Below are 9227 nucleotides of genomic sequence, written 5' to 3' on the forward strand. Positions count from 1 at the left end.
CCAAGTTATATAAAGATACTGGAGCATCAGTAGATATTACTAACTACAAAGTTATGATTGGCTCTTTACTCTATTTAACTGCAAGTAGACCTGATATTATGTATGCTACCTGTCTTTATGTAAGATTTCAGGCTGATCCAAGAGAACCTCATCTAATAGCTGTGAAAATAATTTTCAAGTACCTCAAGGGTACAGCTGATCTAGGATTGTGGTATCCTAGGGAATCAGATTTTAACCTAATAGGTTACTCAGATGCAGATTTTGCAGGATGTAAAATAGACATGAAAAGCACTAGTGTAATCTGCCAATTTCTTGGAGGCAGATTGGTTTCTTTGTTTATCAAGAAACAGAAATCAATTTCCACATAACTGCAGAAGCAGAATATATTGCTGCAGGAAGCTGTTGCGCATAGATTCTTTGGATAAAGAATCAGTTGCTGGACTATGGGTTAGAATTTTCTAAAATACCCATTTACTGTGATAATCAAAGTGCTATTGCTATGATAGGTAATCCAGTTCAACACTGAATGACAAAGCCCATCAGCATTAGGTACCATTTCATAAGGGAACATATGATGGAAGGTACAGTGGAATTGCATTTTGTCCCAACAGATCAACAACTAGCAGATATCTTCACAAAACTACTATGTGAAGATACTTTTACAAGACTGGTAAATGAACTTGGAATGGTTTCAGGTCCTTTCTCAAAATCTGTTTAGTTTTTGTTCTCATAGATCAGACTTTATGATCAGTGTTTACAGATTTTCTTATCTCCATGTAATCTGTGCTTAAATTGTAATATATTAAATACCGATTATTATCTGATGTGATTATATATACTCTGATAGTGTTTTGAATGTTTTGTGACTATTCACTCCAATGAGGATTATCTTGTTAGATGCTAACTTAGTAGTCTTTAACAAACTATGTATCCCATGTTTGAATTAGTTGTTTATGTGGAAATTAATAACACAAGCAAATTATGATTTTGATCTTAGTCAAATTTACTTTATGTATCTTATTACTAAGTCACAAACTAGATTGTTGCTTCTTATCTGTAGTCAGGAAATCTTAAGGATGAACTACATGCTTGATAAGCCTCACTTATCTGAAGAAAACAAAAGAAAAGAAAAATTGAAATCAGGTACTCCTTTGAGATCTAGAGTAAATATGTGAAAGGGTAGACCCCAGTGCATTGCTGGTATTAAGTAATATGCATTAGAAAAGCAAATTACTTTTTCTTGGTGACTTTTCATATTCTCTGATTACTGGAGAAATATTCTGACAACGGCATAAATTCCGATAGCAGTTGTAACTTATTTACACTGAGAAGCCATTGTGAAAAAAAATTCAAAAGATGCATAAAATGAGCACAAACAGTTGAGGTGGATTCTTACATAAATTTATTCTGTAGAAGACTTCAAAATTAAAGACAGATTTTAAGCACTTTTCTTAGTTATGCCTTATTTCTAAGATATACTGAAGTTTATCATACTTTAATCTTTATCTGATCATTTGCACATACACACACTCTCACTTCATATGAATGATGAAAATTATTGTGGTGATTAAGTTGTTTCAGATAAACAGTTAAGTATTATTTGCATAAATTCTGAGGACAAGTTCTGATGAAAGTTCTGATGATTAAAATCTAAAGAAAACAATCAGTATTTGTGTGAAGAATCACAAAATAGTCATTCACTTTTTGAGTACAGAAGCCATGTTCTGATGACCATTAAATTATGATAATAGTCAAGTTCTGATGCAAATCCTGATGGAAACTCTGATGCTTACGTGGCATTATTTATTTACTTGACTTATTTTTAGTTTTTACTGTAACGGTCATTTTTATCAGAAAATAATTAAGTGAGATAAAAATAGTAATAATCATTTGGTTTATGGGTTGCGTGTTTATTTTGAAAATAACATGTGAGCAATAATTACTGCACATTCCACGTGCCCACTAACCACTGTTTGACTATTTACTGCGTGACATGAGTCAGATGTCTGTTTTACTTCCAAAAAGAGCCGTTGAATGGAAAGAGTATATATATTACAGTTAAAAGATTTCACAATCTTTTACCTACTCTTACTTTATCTATTATTTCTTTTACTCTCTTTCTCTCTCTTATTTTCTCTCTCTCTCTCTCTCTTAATTTCTTACAGAAATGGCACCCAAGGACATCATCTGTAATGGAGCCAAGTTCGTCCCCAAAAACTACATGGCTATTCTCAACAAGGACGATGCTCCATCAGATCTTCATTTTATTCAAGATTTTCTGGCTAACAGTGAGATTGGGTATGAGATTGGGTATGCTTTAACCCAACCACAATTACTCTCAGGAACACAGATACTGGAGTTTTGGAGGACTGGTGTTTATGATGACGGTGGTGAAAATGGGTCCCCAAGCATCATTTTCACAACTGGGGAAGATGAGCATCTGGTTACCTTATCTACTATACGACAAGCATTGCATCTGCCATAAAACTGTTCTTACAGTTCACAAGTTGGGGAGTCAGCTTTTCAAAATATGATGGCAAATCTTGGGTATGAAAAATCTTTGTCCAAGCTGGGACAATTGAAGAGGCCCTACACCAGGAGGGAGTGGAGCTTCTTTTTCGACTGCATTACCAAAGCCTTTGCCAATAAATGCTTCAACTTTGATGCTATCCCAATAATGAGTCAGCAAATTGGATATGCCCTTTTTAATCAAACTCATTTTGATTATGCTACTGCAATTTTGGGTTTTATAGGTGATAGGATGAAAGAAGATAGCAACACATTTTATTTTGCTAGATTCTGTCAGCTTATATATAATTTATGTTGTTCTGATGCACCCCAAATTTTAGTGAGACAATTGAACCCTTTAAACTTCATAAAAGGGCTTTCACAGACTTATTATCTGCTGATAATAAGAAGAATATACTAAGACCCCTCCAAATTCCTCAATCTGTAAAACAGTTCTTAGTAAATTTTGATCCTCACACATACAACACTATATATCCTGATGTTGTACCTACACAACCTACCACCTCTCAACCTCCACCAACACAGCCTTCCAACTCTCATCCACAGCCTACCATCAAAACCTATTTCCAACCAGCACAATTCTTTCAACCAGAACCATCAGCACGTACCATCAGAGCCTATTTTTAACCAGCACAATTCTCTCAACCACAACCATCAACACCTACCATCAGAACCTCACCTCTTAAATCTAAACCAACCTTTGGTACTTCTCAAAAGATGCCAGTTGTAAAATCTGACACATCCTCAAGGCCCACAACCAAAAGGACCAAATTTGTTCCTCAATCTTCACCAAGGAGAAAGAGAAGGCTGATTCTGATAGATGAATCAGATGAGGATGAACAAGTCCAAGTTCCTGCATCAGAACTTGTGATAAAAGAAGCTGAAACGGTAATTTTTCAGAAGGAGGTGGAAACTACTGAGGTTCTGGAATTTTAAAATGGAAAAGAACTTCAAGTTCTGATGCTGCTCAAGCAACTCCTCCATCATCCAGAAGATCAAAGAAGAAGAGAGCAGGTGTGAAAATTACATAAGCTCAATATGAAGAAGCTGAGGAAGGGGATCAGGAATCTCTAATCTCATCAGAACCAATAGTGATTGAAGCTTTGCCACCTCCACCTCGAGCTGAAGACACTGTTCAAGATACAGTGATCACACCTCCTGTGTCTCCAATCAAAGAAACTGTTACAGTTGAAGATTCAGGATTAAGTCCCGAAATTGATATTCATAGGCTGAACATACCAACTGTCTTGTATATAGAAGCACCGTCAAAGGAGATAATTCCACCCGTTTCTCCACTAAATGTTGAAGTTCCTACCGCACCAATTCTGGATGTGGAAACAGATGAAGTTGTACCAGAATCACCTTCAGTGACACACACTTTAGTACTGTCAGAAGATGATGAGATTCACTCAAGTTATGTAGACAGTGCTCCAGTAAATGCTCCAATTCTTGGAAAGGAGGCATTGTTAAAATTTGTTGAAGGAGATGTTCATCTTCCTTGGGAAGAAACTCACAGAGGAGTTGAGTGGACCAAGAAGTGGAATGAGCCTGACTTCATTCCAAGCTCAAAAGTTCTGACAGATCATATTGCAAAAGCTGATGAGTTGTTGACAAATTCTGACTTCAAAGCTCAACTTAAAGTCACAGCTCTCAGTACTAAAAATCTTCAGGCTCAACACTCCATTACTCATGAAAAGGTTGATAAACTTCTGGAAAAAGCTGATAAGCTGGACATGGAGATTAAACTAGATAAAAAGCGGTTTATCAGACCAATTAAAGAGAAAGTGGAAGCTATTGAGGAGGCTCAAGAAAAGCAACAGGCCCAACTGAATGAGGTCCTGCAAGCCTCTCAATAAGCACAACTCAATGAAATCCAATTTTCAGTGGAATTTCTTCTCTCACTACCCCTAACAGATGATGCCAAAAAGGGGGAGAAGGTAGTTAAGTCTAAATGCTCTACTATTCAAACACTGAAGAAGAAGGATGATAAAGAAGATGACCAGGGAAACCCTAACAAGGGCAAGGGTCAAGGTCAAGGAAAGCAAAGCAGCAAAGTTTCTTCACAAAAACTAATTTCTGATTCTAGCAAATCTTCTACACAGAAGAATACAAGTTTTGAAGCTGTGAATGCTCAAGTTCTGAAAGCAAGATCTGATAATCAAAGTCTGATGACAAAGCCTGATGTTCTGATTCAGTCAGGAAGTCAAGACTCTCAGAAGTTTTTACAAACTCTGAAACTTAAGGGAAGGGAGACTACTGTCTACTATAAAGATCCCAAGATTCAGACACTTGATGAAGAAATTGCTAGAAGATTGTTTCTCAAGGATAATCCTGGAATTGATTTAGAGACTCTAAAGGAGGAAGAAGCTAGATTTACAGCTGAGAAGACAAATCTTAGATCTAAAGCTTCTAATGCAAAGAAACCTCCTAGGCCTAAGGAAAAAGGCATTGTGATCAAGGAAAAATCAACTTCTGAGGCTTCAAAGCCCAAGACAAGATCACAAGTTGAGATTGAACCCAAAGCAAAAGGGAAAGAAAAGGTTGATGAACCAACAAAGATTCAGAAGAAGAAAATTCCTTCAGTTCTAATAGATCCTGCCTATCAAGCTATAATGCATGATGATGATACTATGATAGAAGATGAAGTTGAATCTTTAAAGAGAAGGAAGAAACTAAAAGAAACAGAGTTAAATATTGATAATGCTCAAAATACTCAAACTTTGGAAACTCAGAGTTTATCAAATTCTGAGAAGCTATCTGCTCAAGAAGATAATGAAACAGCAAATCCTGATCAAGTCATCAAGACATCAACCTCTGACAGAGCTCAAGTTGATTTGAACAAGATGACAATTGCTGATAGGAAGAAGCTGCTATGGAACAAAGCTACTCAAGTGAAACCTAAATCCAATCTAATGATTAATCAACTTGCAACATTTGGGTTAAGAGCCAAGCAACCTAGAGATAGAGCTGGATTAGGTCCTGATGAAGAAAAGATACAAACAGGAGTAGAAGTTACTCTTAGAGATCCTTTCATGTTGACAGACAAACCATATGAACAAATCAAACAAAAGCACCTTGACAAAGTGTTGTCTGCTCAAATTATGATGGATTCTCATGATAAAGATGATCTAAAAGAGAAATTAATCTTATTTCTCAATGATAGCAGAACTTACAGACTAGCTGATACTGATGTACTAAAGAAGTCTGTCAAAGAGCTTCAACATATTCACTACCTTCTGGAAGTAAAATCCGATGTTACAAGAAGATGGTCAGAATATATTTTGAAGGCTATAAGAGATCTTCTCATAATCTCTGGTACAAAGGCTTCTCAGTATATTCCAAAAATAACTGAAGATGATGGAAGAGAAATTCCTATGAGGAAGAACTCTGCTAAGGTGGAAGTTATTCTGAAAGGAAAGTGTCTATGCTACAATGAAGACACTTCACATCCTAGATTTATCAGACTTGGAGATGGTCTTGAAAGAACATAAATTTAAGCACTCAGAACAACCATTTATCAGATTGGTGACAATGAAAATAAAGAACTGATGCAAGTCAAAGCACAGTTAGTTGAAGTTCTGAGAAAAGCTGAAGACAAGCTGGTAAAAGACTTTACAAGGAATCACTTTGGATTTAGATTGATCCAGTGAAATTGGTAAAGCTACATGTAATGTAAGCTATAGTTAGTTGTCTAAATAAACTCTCATTGCATTTGTACTTAAATGTTTTTGACATCATCAAATCTATTAACTTGTATATTTTTCATAATTTACAAGTTGGGGGAGATTGTTAGATATATTTGAGATGTCATGACTAATCTGTTGTGTTTAGTTTCAGAACTTAATATCAGGATATATCAGGACTTACTGGAAATCAGAACTTACTGAAGTCAGAACTTATATAAGAACTTAAGGTCGTCAGGATTTATAGCAAGACTTAAGTGCGGGTACTTCAGATAAGGAATGCAGGTGATTTACAGGAGAGGATCTGGACTAAAACAAAAGAAGATATACATGAAGAGTTGGACAGCTATAGGACTACAGAAGATAATATCTGATTGATATATTATAGGAGACAGAATTATATTCCATATCAATTAGAAGATATTTTATAACTGTGTACTATATAAACACAGCTTAGGGTTTACACTATATGTGTTATCATTCACAAGAACATTATTCATTGTAACCTAGCAGCTCTTAGTGATATTGTTCATCACTGAGAGAGTAGTTTAACCTACTTTGTAATAGAGCTTATTATATTGAATAAACTTGATTACTATTATATACTTGTGTTCTAAATCGATTTGATTGTATAAATACTATATTAAACCCCCTTCTATAGTGTTGTGTGACATAACATACAACATGTCCTTGTCCAGATCTCAATGATTTTCTCTGAATCATTTCAAGTTCATATGTTTTAAGAATTCCATATAGAACTTCCAGTGTTATCCTACTTAAGTCTCTTACTTCCCTGATTGCTGAGATTTTCTGTTCCAAATGATCAGGAAGAGTAAGCAAGAACTTCAGGTTCACTTCTTCAGCTTCATAATATTTGTCATAAAGCTGCAAATTATTTATAAGCTTGTTAAAACCTTTCAAACACATCAGTAATACTTTCCTTTGGCTTTGCCATAAAACCCTCATACTGTAAAATCAATATTCTTCTTTGGTTTGACCTAACTTCCTCAGTTCCCTCACAGAGTATCTCAATCTTTTCCCATATTTGCTTGACAATGTCACAGTTGACAATGTTGTTGTATATCACATTGTCAAGTGACTCAATCAATATAAATTGCAAGCTGCTATTCAGGGAAACTTTCTCTTTTTCAGGGTCACTATACACAGAAGGATCTTTTGGAGCAAAATGAGTTGGGATAACCATGTCTCCATCTGTAGATTCCTCAACTCTAACCATGGGAATGAAAGGTCTATTCTTGAGGATCTGAATGTAGAGTGGATTGGCCATCCTGATAAACAGCATCATTTTCTTTTTCCAAAGAGTGTAGTCAGCTTTGTCAAAGGTAGGGATTTTGTTGCTACTGATTTTCTGTGTATTCATTCTTCCAAGATCTTGAATATATTTACTTTCAGATTTTGCTTCGATACCACTTGTTAGGAAATGAATAACATACAAGGGGGTGAATGTATTTTACTATTTTTGGCTTTTCTTGAATATTTATGGTTGATCAAAATAAATTAAATCTTGTAGTGAAATGTGTTCATGCAGAAATAAAACTTGCAAAAAATAAAGAACACAGATCTTCAAAACTTATTTAATTTTTATATTAAAATTAAGACTGTTTTGCTACAAAATTTCTAGGCTCTTTATTGATAAAGAGCTTAACTTCTTCTTGAGAGTGTTACAAGAATTTTGATCTAAATTGTTGCAACTGACTTAAGGACCAGTGTTAACTTTATAATTCAGTTAACTGCTGATTTACACAGCGTACAATAAGACATGCTATTAGCTTTTCTAAACTGTCACTTGTCATTTCTATTTATAGAAAAGTAGATCTTCCATTTATGGATTAGCATATCTTTAGCATCATGTGATAATTTTAATCTCCCTCTGTCAGTTAATCTTCACCATTGATCTTGCATATTCTTCAAGCTGCTTTTTGTAGACTTATCAATCCAGCTGTTTGGTTGTTTGTTGATTGTTAATCTTGAATATTGAACTGGTCTGTGATTTTGTACTTTGAGAGTTTTACTCGAGATCTCCAATTAGGCACATAGAGATCTTTACATCTCGATAAGTATAATGACTTATCGAGATCTCCAATGCTCTAGTGAATTTGACTTATAGAGGTCTCTGAGTTCTCGAATGAAACTTTAGCTTGTCGAGATCTCTCAACATCATGTCTTCACTTTGTCTTGTCGATAACTTAGAGTTCTCTAGTGAATTTTGACTTATCGATATCTCTGAGTTCTCTAGTAGACTTAGACTTATCGATAACTCAGAGTTCTCTAATGAATGTAGACTTGTCGATAACTCTGAGTTCTCTAGTGAAGAAATGACTTGTTGATATCTCCAATCTTCATGTCTTCTTGACTTGTCGATATCTCACTGAGTTCTCTAGTAGCTATTCTGACTTCTCGGTAAGTCATTTGGAGTTCTCGAATGACTTCTCTATAAAACCAAATCTGTGACTTGTAGAGATCCTCACTTAGAGTATTTTTAACTAAACAGATTTATTCAACTCCAAGCTTCTTCAAAATTACTCTGACGCGTGATCTTCTTGATCTTCTTCCTGATAGAATCCTTAGGCTTGATACTGTTTCAGGAAAAAGACTTGAGTATGCTCCTTTGCATTTTTACAGACTTTAAAGTGTTACAAGTACAAATACAAACTAAGATAACAATATAACTTACTTAGGGTTGACAAAATGTCTTAGTCTTGTTAAAGTACAAGCATGTCTTTTACAACAACTTCATTCGTGATAAAGTTCTTGAATGACTTATTCAATTATCCTATTCACCAACTAAACACCAGCTAGTTGATGTGCTTACTAAAATAATTCCATCTCCTTACTTCAAAGAGTTGTTTTTCAAGTTGGGTTTGTCTGATGTTTCTTCTCAGTCATCCTCCAACTTGAGGGTGTCTACTGAATATACTGATCCCGTTTAATATTTGTTGTTGACATCACATGACAGGTGGCTTAGTTGACAGTCTGGCATAACATATTCTCATA

Source organism: Apium graveolens, chromosome 3 (assembly GCF_009905375.1).
Source record: "Apium graveolens cultivar Ventura chromosome 3, ASM990537v1, whole genome shotgun sequence".
NCBI lineage: Eukaryota > Viridiplantae > Streptophyta > Magnoliopsida > Apiales > Apiaceae > Apium > Apium graveolens.